Genomic DNA, 18837 nt, shown 5'->3' with positions numbered 1-18837 from the left:
GGTTATGTGTATTGATGTTTTATGTCTCCCTAAAATGTATAAAACCAGTTGTAGCTCAACCACCTTGTGCCCATATTTTCAGGACCTCCTGAGGCTTTGTCATGGGCGTGTCCTTAATTTTGGCAAAATAAACTTCTAAAATGATTGAGACTTGTCTCAGATACTCTTTTGTTTACAAAGAGAATACTAATTTTTAGGCTTTGTACAATAACTTACACTATTACTGAAGATAAAAAATTATGCTTCCTCAGTGACAACAAAGATAAACTAAGTCAGCTAACAAATATAATATAGGCTTTTATTCAGATTACTTCACTTTACATCATTCCCCACCTAACAATTAATTACATTTTTCCTGTTGTCAATGTGTTGAATCCCTGTAATTTGTACTGAATCCCCTCACATGTACTCGAAATCTTCAGAAATCCATCACAAATATCTTCATAAGTTTATTAGGAAACCAGGACTGAGGAGCAAACACAGGTTCCATACAAACTGATAAAATCTTGGGCCTTTAAATTAGAGATTTAGGGTTCTCAAAACAGTCACTACAGACAGGGTTAGCTATAAACGGTGTTAATAACTGTTTCACACAAGCAAATATTGAAGAGATAACTATAATACTTTTCCCCTTGAGAAAGCTCTGGTATATGACTAGGATTATAAAATACTGCAATGACTACTTCACTCAAGACTTACATTATAATTTTACAGAATTAAGCTAGTCGTTATTAAGATAGAAAAAGCAATGTGCTAGTTAATTCACCATTTTTAATAATAAAATAAATATTCTATCATACAATGCAGTGTCTGAGAAGAGGTACAAAAATTAAAATGCAGAAATTTGATTTGTAAAAGAACATCAGAATCAGATACATCCCCTCTCCATAGAGGGCTCTGCAGTGAGGCCACAGGTAGGGCAACACTCTCCTGGCATAAACAACTTGCTGGCAGCGTCTCTCAGGACTGTTGTCTGGCCTCTCCCAGGGCACAGGGAGAGATAAATTGCCCTGAAAAAAGAGAGCTCAGCTTCCCAGAATCAGAGTTGCTTTGGGTAGGGTGGTGGTGAAGGCAGATATCAGGCAGAAGTTTTGCAGGAATGGCAGGACACAAACAGCAGCCCAGAGCAGCTGGAGGTCCTCAACCATGCAGAGAAATAGACAAGCTTACCATTTTAAGTGATTTCTCCTTACTTAAAACACTTTCATCTAGTTTCCGGGAAAACATAACGAAGGGCTTATAAATTGCTCTCACTTGATGCATAAGACTCAATGTTCTGGGGAGTTAAAAGGAATGTGGTTAACATTGTCCAATGCCTTGAGGAGACATAATAAATAGGGGAGATGAGGCACAGATAAAAGCAATTGACTCTTAAATAACAGTCTACTTTTAAAAAGTAAAATAGCAACTGAGAAATGTTCAGATGATGAAGGCATCTTCAGATGGCTTCCTTTGTCATTCCCTGTTTTGGTTTGCACTTGTTTTTCCTTTTGGTATTTTTCAAATTTTTTGTTTTTGTCTTTACAATTGTGAAGATATCTGGAGCCTCCAGTGAACTGAGGACTCTCGGCTATTTAGGCTTTTGTGTGTGTTTTTCACCTCAGCAGTCTTCATTCTACTTGACTGCTATCCTCAAGAAAAAGCAACAGGTAATTATTAAACATCTCCAGGACCAAACAAGTATTAGTAATAGCTGAGAGGCCGCTAAATACCAGGTACTTGGAGAAGTATATAGAATTCAGTCAAAAAAATCCAGTCTCTTCATCAAGGAACTGGCATTCCAGGGTACAATGCTCCTGTAGGAAAATGATGTCAAAAATCAAGCTTTAAATTATGTATATGTCATTACCTTTCGAAGTAGCAATGAAAGACACGTAAGAGAGCATAAAGGAGGAGTGCAGGCCCATGTAAAAAACCCAGAATACTAAGTATCCTTCCAATCCCACTGTCTTATAGATGAAGACAATTGGCATAAATAGCATTACTTTAATCTATTTATCTAAAACTTTCATATTTAGAGAAGGTAAACATGAGAGCATACCTCACTGAGTATTCCAGCTTTGAAACTGACTGGTTTTCATAATTGTAAAGTTAATTAGGTAGACACAATCTCTTAGTACACCAGTCTTCTGGTGTACAAAAGGAATTAAGTAAAAGGTAAACATGGCAAAGTCATTTGGGGACAGAACACTCTCTGAGTGAAATTAACCCAGTGTATATCACTGGAGGGTGATCAGTTGGTGGATTATGTTTAAGAAAGTCACTATGGCTTACTTCTGCCAGAGAGGGCAGGGAGAGGAAAGGTCCACTTCATATTTAGGTTTACTTTAGTTATCTGAAGGATCCTGATGGAACTGAAGCCTCTGTCTTACTTATTGAATAAATATGAGAACATAAACATAAATAAAAGGGGGTCCCATAATCTCAAAAGCATAAAGGTTTGGAACTGCTGAAAAAAGAGAATGAGTTTGTGAACTAAACCACAAAGCATACAGATTTTCCATAGACTTTTGCCATGATTGCATCCTTGCTCCCTATGTTTTACTATGCCTGTAGAAATATCCTGGAGGCTTTGGGTGGAAGCAGAGCCATTTCAGGAACATAACCTAGCTATGGATAATCTCTCTACACTGGTGATACTCTATGCCCATATGGCATTTGAGTGTCCTCAATCTTTTAATTTGTTAGATAGGGTAGTAGTAATGCCAATGTCTACAAAGCAGTTTATTGGTTTTAAAAGATTCTGCTTTATTTATTGTTAGGTTTAATAAATATAACCACAGGTAGTAAATGCTAGAGGGTAACTAAATATGGTGAATCTAGAGAAAGAAGGGTTATACTACAAAAAGTAGTTAAAATATTATTTTTAAAAAAAACTTCAGGCAGAGAGCGGTGGCTCACGCTTATAATCCCTAGCACTTTGGGAGGCCGAGGTGAGTGGATCACCTAAGGTCAAGAGTTCAACACCAGCCTTGCCAACATGGCGAAACTCCATCTCTATTAAAAAATATAAAATTAGCCGGACATGGTGGCAGGCACCTGTAATCCCGCTACTCAGGAGGCTGAGGCAGAAGAATCGCTTGAACCCGGGAGGTGGAGGTTGCAGTGAGCCAAGATCATGCCAGGGCACTCCAGCCTGGGAGACAGAGAGAGACTCCGTCTCTTAGTACACTTTGTTATAAGTCACTACCGCAGTAAAAGACTGAAGTAGAATCTCCTTTCAGTAGGGCTAATTAACAAACATGCCCCAAAATGAAACTGTTTTCTTTGGAGAGAGGAGAGTTGTAATGATTCGTCTTTGCAGCATATATTCTACAATTGTGACCACATATGTCTGGTCGCATATATTTATACTGTTGGAACAAACTAGAAAAGAACTACAAGAAGATAGGTTCTAGAGAATGAAAAATGACAGGGTAATATTAACACCTTTAATTATTAAACTTAATTTTGCCAATACTTTAAAGAGAGTATGTTTAGTTTCCAAAGCTACTCATTATTTAGTGTGTTAAAGCTAGTAAAAGGCCAAGTGCAGTGGCTCACGCCTGTAATCCCAGCACTTTGGGAGGCCGAGGCAGGTGGATTACTTGAGGTCAGGAGTTCAAGACTAGCCTGAACACGGTGAAACCCCGTCTCTACTAAAAATACAAAAAGTACCCAGGCGTGGTGGCATGCTCCTGTAATCCCAGCTGCTCAGGAGGATGAGGCAGGAGAATCACTTGAACCTGGGAGGTGGAGCCGAGATTGTGCCACTGCACTCCAGCTGTGCGACAGAGCGAGACTCCATTTAAAAAAAAAGCTAGGCCGGGAGCGGTGGCTCACGCCTGTAATCCCAGCACTTTGGGAGGCCGAGACGGGCAGATCACGAGGTCAGGAGATCGAGACCATCCTGGCTAACACGGTGAAACCCCATCTCTACTAAAAATGCAAAAAAATTAGCTGGGCGTGGTGGTGGGCGCCTGTAGTCCCAGCTACTCGGGAGGCTGAGGCAGGAGAATGGCGTGAACCTGGGAGGCAGAGCTTGCAGTGAGCCGAGATTGTGCCACTGCACTCCAGCCTGGGCGACTGAGTGAGACTCCGTCTCAAAAAAAAAAAAAAAAAGTTAGTAAAAATATCCTCCCCTTCAAAGGTTTTGCTATATTCTGTTTCCATCACTTCCGCTCATATACTTCAGCAAATATATTCCTTATATAAATATTTAGCTATTTACTAGTTTTTGAATTTTTATTGAGATATAATTCAGTATCATATACTTAACTTTTTTATTTTTTATTTTATTTACTTATTTATTTATTTATTTATTTATTTTTGAGATGGAGTCTCGCTCCGTCGCCCAGGCCGGAGTCCAGTGGCACGATCTCGGCTCACTGCAAGCTCCGCCTCCTGGGTTCACGCCATTTTCCAGCGTCAGCCTCCCGAATAGCTGGGAATACAGGCGCCCACCACCACGCCCGGCTAATTTTTTGTATTTTTAGTAGAGACAGGGTTTCACGGTGTTAGCCAGGATGGTCTCGATCTCCTGACCTCGTGATCTGCCCGCCTCGGCCTCCCAAAGTGCTGGGATTACAGGCGTGAGCCACAGCGCCCGGACTTTATTTTTGTTTTTTAGACAGGGTCTCACTTTGTCACCCAGTCGGGAGTACGGTGGCATGATCTGGTCTCACTGCAGCCTCAACTTCCTGTGCTAAAGCAACCCTCCTAACTCAGCCTCCCAAGTAGCTGGGACCACAGGCATTCACCACCAAGCCCAGTTATTTTTTTTTTTAATTTTTAATTTTTTTATTTTTTGTAGAGACAGGGTTTCACCATGCTACCCAGGCTGGTCTTGAACTCCTGAGTTCAAGTGATCTGCCTGCCTCAGCCTCCCAAAGTGCTGGGATGACAGGTGTGAGCCACTGCACCTGGCCCCTACTTCACTTATTTAAAATACACAACTAGATAGATTTTAGTACATTCACAGAGTTATGCAATCATAACCACAATCTATTTTAATTTTTCATTATATATCTAATTGACATAAAATTTTACATATTTATCATCTATGACATGATATTTTGAAGTCCATATACATCTGTTACCTCACATAGCATTTTTGTGGTGAGAACACTTAACACTCACTCTTTGCATTTTTTAAGAATACAGTAGATCTTCATTAACTATAGCAATCATGCTATAAATAGATCTCTTAAACTTATTCCCCCTAATTGTAATTATGTATTCTTTGACCAATATCCTCCCATCCCCTCTCCCGCTTAATCACTCCAGCCTCTAGGAACCACCATTCTACTCACCACATATATGAGTGAAAGCATGTGGTATTTGTCTTCCTGTGCCTGGCTTGTTTCACTTAATATCCTCCAGGTTCATCCATGTTGATGCAAATGGCAGGATTTCCTTCTTTTCAATGAATGAATAGTATTCCACTGTGTATATACCATATTTTCCTTATTCATTTATCTGTTGATGGACAGTTGGGTTGATTCCATATCTTGGCTACTGTAAATAATGCTGCAATAAACATGGGAGTGAAAATACCTTTTGTACATACTGATTTCATTTTGTTTTGATATATAACCAGTAGTAACATCATATAGTAGCTCTATTTTTAACATTTTTAGGAACCTCCATAAAATTTTCCATAATGGTTGTACTAATTTATATTTCCACTAACAGTGTGCAAGAGTTTCTTTTTCCTTACATGCTTGCCAACACTTGTTATCTTTTGTCTTTTTGACAATAGCTTGTCTTCATTTGCTTGATGTTGCTATAACTAAATATTTGAGAAAAGAAATTTATAAAAAATAAAGGTTTATTTAGCTCATGATTCTGGAGGCTGGGAAGTCCAAGATTGACAGGCTGCATCTGGTGAGAACATTCTTGCCAGGGGGAACTCTGCAGAGTCCCTGATGGTGCAGGAAATCATATGACAAGAGGGCTAACCATGCTAGCTCAAGTATCACTTTCTCCACTTATAAACCCACTAATGCTCCACCCAAACACCATAGTCAGATTTCCCACCCTCTTAATACTGTTAAAATTAGTGTGAAATTTCAATACGAATTTCAGAAGGCGCAAACAGCCAAAATGTGGCATAGCCATTCTAATGGGAGTGAGGTGACATCTCATTGTGGTTTTGATTTGCATTTTACTGATGATTAGTTTTCTTGAGTATTTTTTCATATACTTGTTGGACATTTGTATGTCTTCTGTTGAGAAATGTCTATTCAGTCCTTCTATTTGTTAATCAGGTTTTCTTGTTACTGTTTGAGTTCCTTATATATTTTAAATATTAATCCCTTATATGTATAGATTGCAAATATTTTCTCCTATTCTGTAGGTTGTCTCTTCACTCTGTTGATTGTTTCCTTTGCTGTGCTGGAGCTTTTTAGTTTGATGCAATTCCATTTGACTGTTTTTGTTTTTGCTATCTGTGCTTTTGAGATTTTATCTAAAAAATCATTCTCCAGACCACTGTCATGGAGCTTTTTCTCAATGTTAAATTCTAGAAGTTTCATGGTTTCAGTTAGTAGTTTTGGGTCTTACATTTAAGTGTTTAATCCATCTTGAGATGCTTTCTGTATATGGTGAGAGATAAGAATCTAATTTTGCAGGTGGATATCTGGTTTTTATGTCACTATACATTAAAAAGCCCCCTTTCCCCATTTTGTGTTTCTGGCACCTTTGTGAAAAATTTGTTTGCTCTAAATGCACAAATTTATTTCTGTGAAGAATGTCATAATTGTCTTGATAGAAATTGCATTAAATCTAGATATTACTTTGTGTAGTATGGACATTTTAACAGTATTAATTCTTCTAGTTTATGAACACAGGATAGCTTTCCATTTATTTGTGTCTTCTTTGATTACTTTTCAAAATTTATTATTATTATTTCACTAGTTTTGAGGAACAGGTGGTATTTAGTTACATGGATAAGTTATTTAGGTGAGGTTTCTGATATTTTGGTGCACCCATCACCTGAGTAGTGTACATTGCACCCAATGTGTAGTATTTTATTCCTCACTCCCTCCAACCCTTCCCCCCAAGTCTCCAGAGTCCATTATGTCATTCTTATGTCTTTGCATCCTCATAGCTTAGCTCCCACATAGAAGTGAGAAGATATGATGTTTATTTTTCCATTCATAAGTTACTTCACTTAGAATAATGATCTCCAATTCCATCAGGTTGCTGTGAATGTCATCATTTTATTCCTTTGTATGGCTGAGTAGTATTCCATGGTATAACACATTTAGGCCAAGCACAGTAGCTCATGCTTGCAATCCCAGCACTTTGGGAGGCCAAGGCAGGTGGATTGCTTGAAGTCAGGAGTTAGAGACCACCCTGGGCAACATGGGGAAACCCTGTCTCTACTAAAAAATACAAACATTAGCTGGGCATGGTGGCATGCACCTGTAATCCTAGCAACTTGAGTGGCTGAGGCACAAGAATCACTTGAAATAAGGAAGTGGAGGTTTCAGGGAGTCAAGATCACACAACTGCACTCCAGCCTGGGTGACAGAGTGAGACTCTCTCTATCTATATATCTATATCTTTATATATCTATATCTATATAGATATATATGACAGAATGAGACTCTATATATCTATATAGGTATAGATATATAGATACACACACACACACACACACATATATATATATATAAAATCTTGCATATCACATTACTTTATCCACTCATTGGTTGATGGGCATTTAGGCTGGTTTTATATTTTTGCAATTGCAAATTGTACTGCTTTAAACATTTGTGTGCAAGTGTCTTTTTCATATAATGACTTATTTTTCTCTGGGTAGATACCCAGTAGTGAGATTGCTGGATCAAATGGTAGTTCTACTTTTAGTTCTTTAAGGAATTTCCATACTGTTTTCCATAGTGGTTGTACTAGTTTACATTCTCACAAGCAGTTTCCTTTCCACCATATCCACACCAATATCTAATTTTTTTTTTATTTTTTACTTATAGTCATTCTTGCACAAGTATGGTGGTATTGCATTGTGGTTTGGATTTGCATTTCCCAGATAATTAGTAATGTTGAGCATTTTTTATATGTTTTTTGGCCACTTGTATATCTTCTTTTGATAATTGTCTATTCATGTCCTTAGCCAACTTTTTTATGGAATTAATTAGGGTTTTTTTTTTTTCTTTACTGACTTGTTTGAGTTCCTTGTAGATTCTGGGTATTAGTCCTTTGTCAGATGCATAGTTTGCAAATATTTTCTCCCACTCTGTGGGTTGTCTGTTTATTCTGCTAATTATTTCTTTTGCTGTGCAGAAGCTCTTTAGTTTAATTAGGTCCTATCTATTTATTTTTGTTTTTGTTGCATTTGCTTTTGGGTTTTTGGTCATGAACTCTTTGCCTAGGCCGATGACTAGCATTATTTTTACAATGTTATCTTCTAGAATTTTTATGATTTGAGGTCTTAGATTTAAGTCTTTGATCCATCTTGATTTGTTTTTTGTATAAGGCGAGAGATGAGCCTACAGTTTCATTCTTCTCCATGTGGCTTGCCAATTATCCCAGCACCATTTGTTGAATAGGATATCTTTTCCCCACTTTATGTTTTGTTTGCTTTGTCAAAGATCAGTTGGCTGTAAATATTTGGCTTTATTTTCGGATTCACTGTTCTATTGGTCTGCATGCCAGTTTTTATACCACTATCATACTACATTACAAGGTAACTATAGCCTCATAACGTAGTTTGAACTTGGTTAATGTGATGTCTTCAGATTTGTTCTTTTTGCTTAGTCTTGCTTTGGCTATGTGGGCTCTTTTCTGGTTCCATATAAATTTTAGGATTGTTTTTTCTGGTACTATGAAGAATTATGATGGTATTTTGATGGGGATTGCATTGAATTTATAGATTTCTTTTGGCAGTATGGTCGTTTTAACAATATCGATTCTACCCATCCATGAGCATGGGATGTGTTTCCATTTGTTTCTGTCATCTATGATTTCTTTCAGCATTCTTTTGTAGTTTTCCTTATAGAGATCTTTCACCTCTTTGGTAGGTATGTTCCTAAGTTTTAATTTTTTTAACAGCTGTTATAAAAGGGTTTGAGTTCTTGATTTGATACTCAGCTTGGTCACTATTAGTATATAGCAATGCTACTGATTTGTGTACATTGATTTTGTATCCTGAAACTTTGCTGAATTCATTTATCAGATCTAAGAACTTTTTGGATGAGTCTTTAGGGTTTTCTATTTATATGATCATATCATTGGCAAACAGTGACAGGTTGATGTCCTCATTACCAATTTGGATGCCTTTTATTTCTTTCTCTTTTCAGATTGCTCTGGCTAGGAATTCTAGTACTATGTTGAATAGAAGTGATGTAAGTGGGCATCCTTGTCTTTATTTATTTATTTATTTATTTATTTTTATTGATCATTCTTGGGTGTTTCTCACAGAGGGGGATTTGGCAGGGTCATAGGACAATAGTGGAAGGAGGGTCAGCAGATAAACAAGTGAACAAAGGTCTCTGGTTTTCCTATGCAGAGGACCCTGCGGCCTTCCGCAGTCTTTGTGTCCCTGGGTACTTGAGATTAGGGAGTGGTGATGACTCTTAACGAGCATGCTGCCTTCAAGCATCTGTTTAACAAAGCACATCTTGCACCACCCTTAATCCATTTAACCCTGAGTGGACACAGCACATGTTTCAGAGAGCACAGGGTTGGGGGTAAGGTCACCGATCAACAGGATCACAAGGCAGAAGAATTTTTCTTAGTACAGAACAAAATGAAAAGTCTCCCGTGTCTACCTCTTTCTACACAGACATGGCAACCATCCGATTTCTCAATCCTTTCCCCGCCTTTCCCCACTTTCTATTCCACAAAACCGCCATTGTCATCATGGCCCGTTCTCAATGAGCTGCTGGGTACACCTCCCAGACGGGGTGGTGGCTGGGCAGAGGGGCTCCTCAATTCCCAGTAGGGGCGGCCAGGCAGAGGCACCCCTCACCTCCCAGACGGGGCGGCTGGCCGGGCGGGGGGCTGACCCCCCCACCTCCCTCCCGGACGGGGCGGCTGGCCGGGCGGGGGGCTGACCCCCCCACCTCCCTCCTGGACGGGGCGGCTGGCCGGGTGGGGGGCTCACACCCCCACCTCCCTCCCGGATGGGGCGGCTGGCCTGGTGGGGGCTGACGCCCACCTCCCTCCCGGATGGGGTGGCTGCCGGGCAGAGACGCTCCTCACTTCCCAGACGGGGTGGCTGCCGGGCGGAGGGGCTCCTCACTTCTCATATGGGGCGGTTGCCAGGCGGAGGGTCTCCTCACTTCTCAGACGGAGCGGCTGGGCAGAGATGCTCCTCACCTCCCAGACGGGGTCGTGGCCGGGTAGAGGCACTCCTCACATCCCAGATGGGGCAGCGGGGCAGAGGCGCTCCCCACATCTCAGATGATGGGCGGCTGGGCAGAGATGATCCTCACTTCCTAGATGGGATGGCGGCTGGGGAGAGGTGCTCCTCACTTCCTAGATGGGATGGCGGCCGGGCAGAGACGCTCCTCACTTTCCAGACTGGGTAGCCAGGCAGAGGGGCTCCTCACGTCCCAGACAATGGGCGGCCAGGCAGAGACGCTCCTCACTTCCCAAACGGGGTGGCGGCCGGGCAGAGGCTGCAATCTCGGCACTTTGGGAGGCCAAGGCAGGCGGCTGGGAGGTGGAGGTTGTAGCGAGCCGAGATCACGCCACTGCACTCCAGCCTGGGCACCATTGAGCACTGAGTGAACCAGACTCCGTCTGCAATCCTGGCACCTCGGGAGGCCAAGGCTGGCGGATCACTCACAGTTAGGAGCTGGAGACCAGCCCGGCCAACACAGCGAAACCCCGTCTCCACCAAAAAAATACGAAAACCAGTCAGGCGTGGCGGCGCGCGCCTGCAATCACAGGCACTCGGCAGGCTGAGGCAGGAGAATCAGGCAGGGAGGCTGCAGTGAGCCGAGATGGCAGCAGTACAGTCCAGCTTTGGCTCGGCATCAGTGGGAGACGGTGGAAAGAGAGGGAGAGGGAGACCGTGAGGAGAGGGAGAGGGAGAGGGAGAGGGAGAGGGAGAGGGAGAGGGAGCTCATCCTTGTCTTATTCCAGGTCTCAGGGGAATGTTTTCAACTTTTATCTCTTCAGTATAATATTGGCTGTGTGTTTTCCATAGATCACTTTTATTACCTTAAGGTATGTCCCCTCTATACCATTTTTGCTGAGAGTTTTAATCATAAACGAATGCTGGATTTTGTTAAATGCTTTTTTCTGCATCTATTGAGATGATCATGATTTTTGTTTTTACTTCTGTTTATGTGGTGTGTCATATGTATTGACTTGCATATGTTACACTCACTGTGCATCCCTGGCATAAAACCCACTTGATCATGGTGTATTATCTCTTTGATATGCATTGAATTCGGTTAGCTAATATTTTGTTGAGAATTTTTGCATCTCTGTTCATCAGGGATATTTGTTCTGTAGTTTTCCTTTTTGTTATGTCCTTTCCTGGTTTTTGTATTAGGGTAATGACTGGCTTCATAGAATGTTTTAAGTAGGATTTCCTCTATCTTTTGAAATAGTTTCTGTAGGATTGGTAGTAATTCTTATTTGAATGTCTGATAGAATTCAGCTGTGAATCCATCTGGTCCTGGACTTTTTTTGTTGGCAATTTTTATTACTGTTTCAATGTCGTGAATTGTTATTGGTCTGTTCAGAGTTTCTATTTCTTCCTGGCTTTATTTAGGAGGGTTGTATATTTTCAAGAATGTATCCATCTCCTCTAGGTTTTCAAGTTTGTGCATATAAAGGTGTTCATAGTAGTCTTGAATAATATTTCATATTTCTGTGGTATCAGTTGTAATATCTCCCATTCGTTCCTAATTAAGGTTATTTAGACCTTCTCGCTTCTTTTCTTGGTTAATCTCACTAATTGTCTATCAATTTTGCTTATCATTTCAAAAAACCAGCTTTTTTTATCTTTTGTATAATTATATTTCAATTTAATTTAGTTCTGTTCTTATCTTTATTATTTTTTTTTTCTTCTGCTAGGTTTGGCTTTGGTTTGTTCTTGTTTCTCCAGTTCTTTGAGGTGTTAGCTTAGACTGTCTGTTTGTACCCTTTCAGACTTTTTGATGTAGGCACTTAATGCTATGAGCATTTCTCTTATCATCACTTTTGCTGTATCCCAGAGGTTTTAACAGGTTTTGTCACTATTATCATTCAGTTCAAATAATTTTTTAATTTCCATTTTGATAACATAGTTGACCCAAGGATTATTTAGGAGCAGATTATTTAATTTCCACGTATTTGTATAGTTTTGAGGGTTCCTTTTGGAGTTAATTTTCCATTTCATTCCACCATGGTCTAAGAAGATACTTAATATAATTTCAATTTTCTGGCTAGGCGTGGTGGCTCACACCTGTAATCCCAGCATTTTGGGAGGTTGAAGCAGGTGGATCACCTGAGGTCACGAATTTGAGACCAGCCTGGCCAACATGGTGAAACCCCATCTCTACTAAAAATACAAAAATTAGCTGGGTGTGGTGGCACACACCTGTAATCCCAGCTACTCAGGAGGTTAAGCCAGGAGAATTGCTTGCACTCAGGAAGTGGAGGTTGTGGTGAGCTGAGATTGTGCCACTGCACTTCAGCCTGGGCAACAGAGGGAGATTTTGTCTCAATAAAAAGAAATAAAATAAAATGAAATAAAATAAAATAAAACAAATAATTTAGATTTTTAACAATGTACTGAGTCTCAGTGGCCTATCATATGGTCTATCTTGGAGAAAGTTTCATGTGCTGTTGTAAAGAGTGTATACTTTTCAGTTCTTTGGTAGAATGTTTTGTAAATATCTGTTAAGTTCATTTGTTCTAGGGTAAAGTTTAAGTCCATTGTTTCTTTGTTCACTTTCTGTCTTGATGACCTGTCTAGTGCTTTCAGTGGAATATTAAAGTCCTCCACTATTTTTGTGTTGCTGTCTATCTCATTAATTTGTCTACTAGTAATTGTTATATAAATTTGGGAGCTCCCATGTTAGGTGCATATATATTCAGGATTGTGATATTTTCCTGTTGTACTGATCCTTTTATCATGATATAGTGTCCCTCATTGTCTTTTTTAACTGTTGTTGCTTTAAACTCTGTTTTTTCTAATATAAGAACAGCTATTCCTTCTCAATTTTCTTCATTTGCATGGAATATCTTTTTCCACTCCTTTACCTTAGGTTTATGTGAGTCCTTATGTGTCAGGCAAGTCTCTTAAAGATAGCAGACACTTGATTGGTGAATTTTTATTCATTCTGCCATTCTGTATCTTTTAAGTGAAGCATTTAGATAATTTACATTCAATGTTAGTATTCAGATATAAGATACTGTTTTATTCATCATGCTAGTTGTTGCCTGAATATCTTGTTTTTTTTTCCCACTGTGTTATTGTTTTATATGTTCTGTGAGATTTATGCTTTAAGGGGGTTCTATTTTGATGGATTTTGAGGTTTTTTTCAAGATTTAGGATTCCTTTTAGCATTTCTTTTAGTACTGGCTTGGTAATGGCCAATTCTCTCAGCATTTGTTTGTCTGAAAAAGACTTCATCTCTCCTTCATTTATGAAGCTTAGTTTTGATGGATACAAAACTTGAGGCTGATCATTATTTTAAGGAGGCTAAAGATAGGACCCCAAACTTTTCTGGCTTAAAGAGTTTCTGCTGAGAAATCTGCTCTTAATCTGAGAAGTTTTCCTTCATAAGTTACCTGATGCTATTGCATCACAGCTCTTAAGATTCTTTCCTTCACCTTGACTTTAGATAATATGATGACTATGTGCATAGGTGATGATCTTTTTGCAATGAATTTCCTGGGTGTTCTTTGAGCTTCTTGTATTTGGATGTCTAGATTTCTAGCAACACTAGGGAAGTTTTCCTCAATTATTCCCTCAAATATGTTTTCCTAACTTTTAGATTTATTCTCTTCTTCAAGAACACCAGTTATTCTTATGTTTGGTCATTTAACATAATACCAAATGTCTTGGAGGCTTTGCTTATTTTTTTAGTCTTCTTTTTTTGTTCTGTTTTGTTGGATTTGGTTAATTTAAAAACCTTGTCTTTGAGCTCTGAAGTTCTTTTTTTCTACTTGTTTGATTCTATTGTTGAAACTTTTCAGTGTATTTCACATTTTTCTCAGTGTGTCTTTTATTTCCAGAAGTTGTGATTGTCTTTTCTTTATGAGATCTATTTCTCTGGAGACTTTTTCATCCATATTCTTTGTTATTTTTAAAATTTCATTAAATTGGTTTTCATCCTTCTCTGGTGCCTCCTTGAGTATCCTGATAATCAATCTTCTGAATTCTTTATCTGGCAATTCAGAGATTTCTTCTTGGTTTGAATCCACTGCAGGAGAGCTAATGTGATCTTTTGGGGGTGTTATAGAACCTTGTTTGGTCATATTACCAGAATTACTTTTCTGGTTCCTTCTCATTTGGGCAGACTGTTTCAGTGGAAATATCTGGAACTCAAGGGCTGCTGTTCAGATTCTTTTGTCCCATGAGGTGATCCCTCTATGTGGTACTCTCCCCATTCCTTTATGGATAGAACTTCCTGAGAGCCAGACTGCCATGAGTGTTATTGCTCTTCTGGGTCTAGCCACCTAGTGGGGCTACCAGTCTCCAGACTGTTGCTGGGGAATGTTTGCAAAGAGACCTGTGATGTGATCCATCTTTAGGTCTCCTAGCCATGGATACCAGCACTTGTTCCAGTGAACGTGGCAGTGGAGTTAAGTCAATTCTGTGGGAGTCCTTGGTTGTAGTTTTGTTTAGTGTCTGGTTTTCTCAAATGCTGGTTATGTTAGCAGTGAAGTTGTCATGTGCAACACTCTGTCTACCCAGGGTGTTGCAGGTGGTGGAATTAGTTGTTTTATCCTTCTTTGGAGCAGGTTTCTTCTGTTACGAGTTGTTGTAATGGCTTGAGTTGTTTGGCTTTTAGCCAGGAGGTGGTGCTTTCAAGGGAGTATTAGCTGCAGGAGTAGAAGAGGAATATAATCTTGTCCTACACTGGCCTGAATGAATACTTGGGTTTCTCAGGTGATGGGCAGGGCCATAGCGCTCCCAAGAGAGTATGTTTTTGTCTTCAGGGGTTTTGTCTGTCTTGCAACATTCACAGCGGAAAGCCACTTCTTTCAAAGGGTCCGTGAATTTTTTTGTTTTTGTTTTTTGTTATGCTTCTGCAGTAGTTCTTAGAGCAAAAGTTCACAGTGTGAGTGTCCAGATGCTGTTCTGTCCATCTAAGCAGGAGCTGCATGTTAGCCCTGTCTCCCATCAGCCGTTTTTTTCTCCTCTCCTCAATTACTTTTATCAGTGTGTTATAGTTTTCAGCATAGAGATCTTTTACCTCCTCGGATAACTTTATTCCTACGGATTTTTATTTGTGGCTATTATAAATGAGATTGTTTTATTTCTTTTTCAGATAGTTCACTGTCTTATTTCTTTCTCTTTCATAATTGACCTGGATAGGACTTAGGACTATGTTAAATTGAAGTGGCAAAGGTAGGTATTCTTGTCTTGTTCTAGATATCAGAGAAAAAAGCTTTCAGTTTTTCCCTGTGGAATATGAGGTTAGCAGTAGATTTGTCATAGGTGGCATCTATTTTGTTAAGATATATATTTTCTTTTTTATTTTATTTTTTTCATTGAGACAGGGTCTCACTCTGTCATCCAGGCTGGAGTGCAGTGGCACGATCTTGGCTCACTACAAACTCCACCTCCTGGGTGCAAGCAATTCTCCTGTCTCAGACTCCCAAGTAGTTGGGATTACAGGTGTGCACCATCACACCCAGCTATTTTTTGTATTTTTAGTACAGACGGGGTTTCACCATGTTGGCCAGGTTGGTCTAGAACTCCTGACCTCAAGTGATCTGCCTGCCTCAGCCACCCAAAGTGCTGGAATTACAGGTGTGAGCCACCATGCCTGGCTAAGATACATATTTTCTATGCCTAATTTGTTGAGAGTTTTTATCATGAAAAGATGTTGGATTTTTTTCAAATTTTTTTTGCATGTATTGAAATGATCATAACATTTTTATACTTTATTCTGTTACTATGATATATTATGTATATTGATTTGCATATGTTGACCCCACCCTGCATCCCTGGGATGAAATCTCATTTGATCATGATGAATGATCTTTGTAATATGTTACTGAATTCAGTTTGCTCATATTTTTTTGAAAATTTCTACATCTATGTTCATGAATGATACTGGCCTACAGTTTTCCTTTTTTGTCTGGTTTTGATATTATGGTAAGGCTGGCTTCATAGAATGAGTTTGGAAGTATTTCCTCCTCTTCAATTTTTTGGAAGAGTTTGAAAAGTATTGGTACTAGTTCTTTAAATCTTTGGTAGAATTCAACAGTGAAGCCATCAGCCCTGTGCTTTTCTTTAATGAGAGATTTTTCATTACTGATTCAATCTTCTTACTTATTATTGCTCTGTTTAGGTTTTCTATTTTTCATAATTCAGTCTTGGTAGGATATGTGTCGAATAAATTATTCATTTATTCTAAGTTATCAAATGTTGGCATGTTATTGTTCATACTAGTCTCTTACGACCCTTTGTATTTCTGTGATATGAGCTTTAATATCTCTTTGTTCATCTCTTATTTTATCTATTTGAGCCTCCTCTCTTTTTTTCTTAGTATGGTTAAAGGTTTGTTGATTTTGTCTATCTTTTCAAAAAAACCAACTCTTCATTTTATTGATCTTTCATATTGTTTTTACAGATTCTGTTTTATTTATCTCTGCTTCAATCTTTATTATTTCTTTTTTCCTACTAATTTTAGGTTTAGTTTGTTCTTGTTTTTCTTATTCCCTGTGATGCAACATTAGGTTGTTTATTGGAGATTATTCTTCTTTTTTGATATAGGTGTGTATTGCTATTAAGTTCCTTCTTAGAATTGCTTTTGCTGTATCTCTTAGGTTTTAGTACATTGTGTTTCCATTTTCATGGAATAATGACCTTAAGGGGTAATGCAGGTAATATCTGAAAAATAATTTTAATTTCCCTTTAAACTTCTTTATTGATCCATTGGTTATTCAGGAGCATGTTTTTTAATATACATGTATTTATGTATTTTCTGCAGTTCCTTCTGTTATTGAATCTAGTTTTATACTATTTTTGTCAAAAAGATATTTGAGGCCAGGGAGTGTAGCTCATGCCCGTAATGCCAGCACTTTGGGAGGCTGAGGTGGGAGGGCTGATTGAGCTTAGGAGGTCAAGATCAGCCAGGAAAACATAGTGAGATCTTGTCTCCACAAAAAAAAAAAAAAATTAAAAAGTTAGGCAGGCATGGTGGTATACACCTCTAGTCCCAGCAGAGGTGGGAGGATCACTTAAGCCTAGGAGGTGGAGTGTGCAGTAAGACATAATCACAATACTGCACTCCAACCTTGGCAACAGAGTGAGATCCTGTCTCAAAAAAATAAAACAAATACATGATATGATTTCAATTTTCTTAAATTTGTTAAGACTTGTTTTGTGGACTAAAATATATATTTTTTCCCAGAGTGTTCCATGTGCAGTTGAGAAGAATGTGTATTCTACAGCTGTTGCATGGAATATTATATAAATATCTGTTAGGTACATTTGTTCTAGAGTACAGTTTAAATCTGATGTTTCTTTGTTGACTTTCTGTCTGGATGATCTTTCCACTGTTGAAAGTGATGAGTTGCAGCCCCATAATATTATTATATTGCAGTCTATCTCTCCCTTCAGATTGATTAATATTTGCACATGTGTGCAGATGCTTCAATGCTGAGTGCATATATATTTACAATAGTTATATCCTCTTGCTAAATCGACCATTTTATCATTATATAATATTTTTTGTCTCTTTTTACAGTTGTAGTTGGCCATCAGTGATGCAGGCTAAAAGTTGAGTTCATTTTGCAGGGGTTAAGTGTTTTCCTCTGGCAACAAGGCAGGTTTGTAGCCTCAGTCTGAGGCACCAGTCTGGAGTCAGGTACCATGGGGTGTGCCCAGTGCTGGGTTCTACTGTGGCAGGCCCGGTATTGGGATCTAAGGCAAAGTTTCTCTCTTTTCCCAAAAAGGATGGTATGTGTCCCCACTCTGTGTTGCATGAAGTTGTGGGAGAGGTAATGCAGGTAATGTCACACTGTTCTTTCTACCCTCTCCAATGCGTCTTTTTTTTATGATGCTATAACCAACTACTGTGATCTCTCATCTGGTTCTCTTAGATTTTGTGAAGGTATTTTCATGTATGGAGAATTGTTCAAATTGTTGTTTCTGCAGGGAGATGACTGCTGAAGAGTCCTATCCCACCATCTTGCTCCAGTTTCTCTATGTCTTACCACAGTCAATTTTAGAACATTTCATCACTTCCCCCCCAAAACCCACATCAATTGGCAATCACCCTCATTTTATCCCAAGCCTTTCAGTCCTAGGCAACCAATAATCTACTTTCTATCTTAATAATTATTCTAATCTGGACATGTCATATGTGGTGTTTTGTGAATGAATTCTTTTACTTAGTATAGTATTTTCAAAGTTCATTCATGTTTATACTATGTATCAGTACTTCTTCTCTTTAAATTCTGGAATAATATTTTATTGTGTGGATATGCTATATTTTGTTTACCTATTCATCAGTCGATGGACATTTAAGTTGTCTCCACTTTCTTGCTATTATGAAAATTCATGTACAATTTTTGAGATGGATATGTGTTTTTAATTCTCCTCAGTATATATCCAGAAGTGGAATTGTTGGGTAACTCTGTTTACATAATTGAGGAACTGCCAAATAATGTTCCAAAGCAGTATATGAAGGTTCCAAATTACATTCCTAT

The 18837-nt window shown here is 38.9% G+C and overlaps 1 long non-coding RNA gene across 1 annotated transcript in view; it reads right to left on the bottom strand.

The window, feature by feature from the left end:
- Positions 1–320: 320 nt before the first annotated feature.
- Positions 321–18837, bottom strand: part of LOC129395480 (uncharacterized) — a 39947-nt gene continuing 21430 nt past the window's right edge. Inside the window, exons 3-4 of the long non-coding RNA XR_008622914.1 lie at positions 5292–5508; positions 321–1796 (exon numbers count right to left, since the gene is read on the bottom strand). This is a non-coding gene — a long non-coding RNA (uncharacterized LOC129395480). The remainder of the gene's footprint in view (positions 1797–5291; positions 5509–18837) is intronic.

Source organism: Pan paniscus, chromosome X (assembly GCF_029289425.2).
Source record: "Pan paniscus chromosome X, NHGRI_mPanPan1-v2.0_pri, whole genome shotgun sequence".
In the NCBI taxonomy this organism is placed as follows: domain Eukaryota; kingdom Metazoa; phylum Chordata; class Mammalia; order Primates; family Hominidae; genus Pan; species Pan paniscus.
Note: the sequence above shows the minus strand (reverse complement) of the source record. Positions and strands in the feature narration are given on the sequence as shown.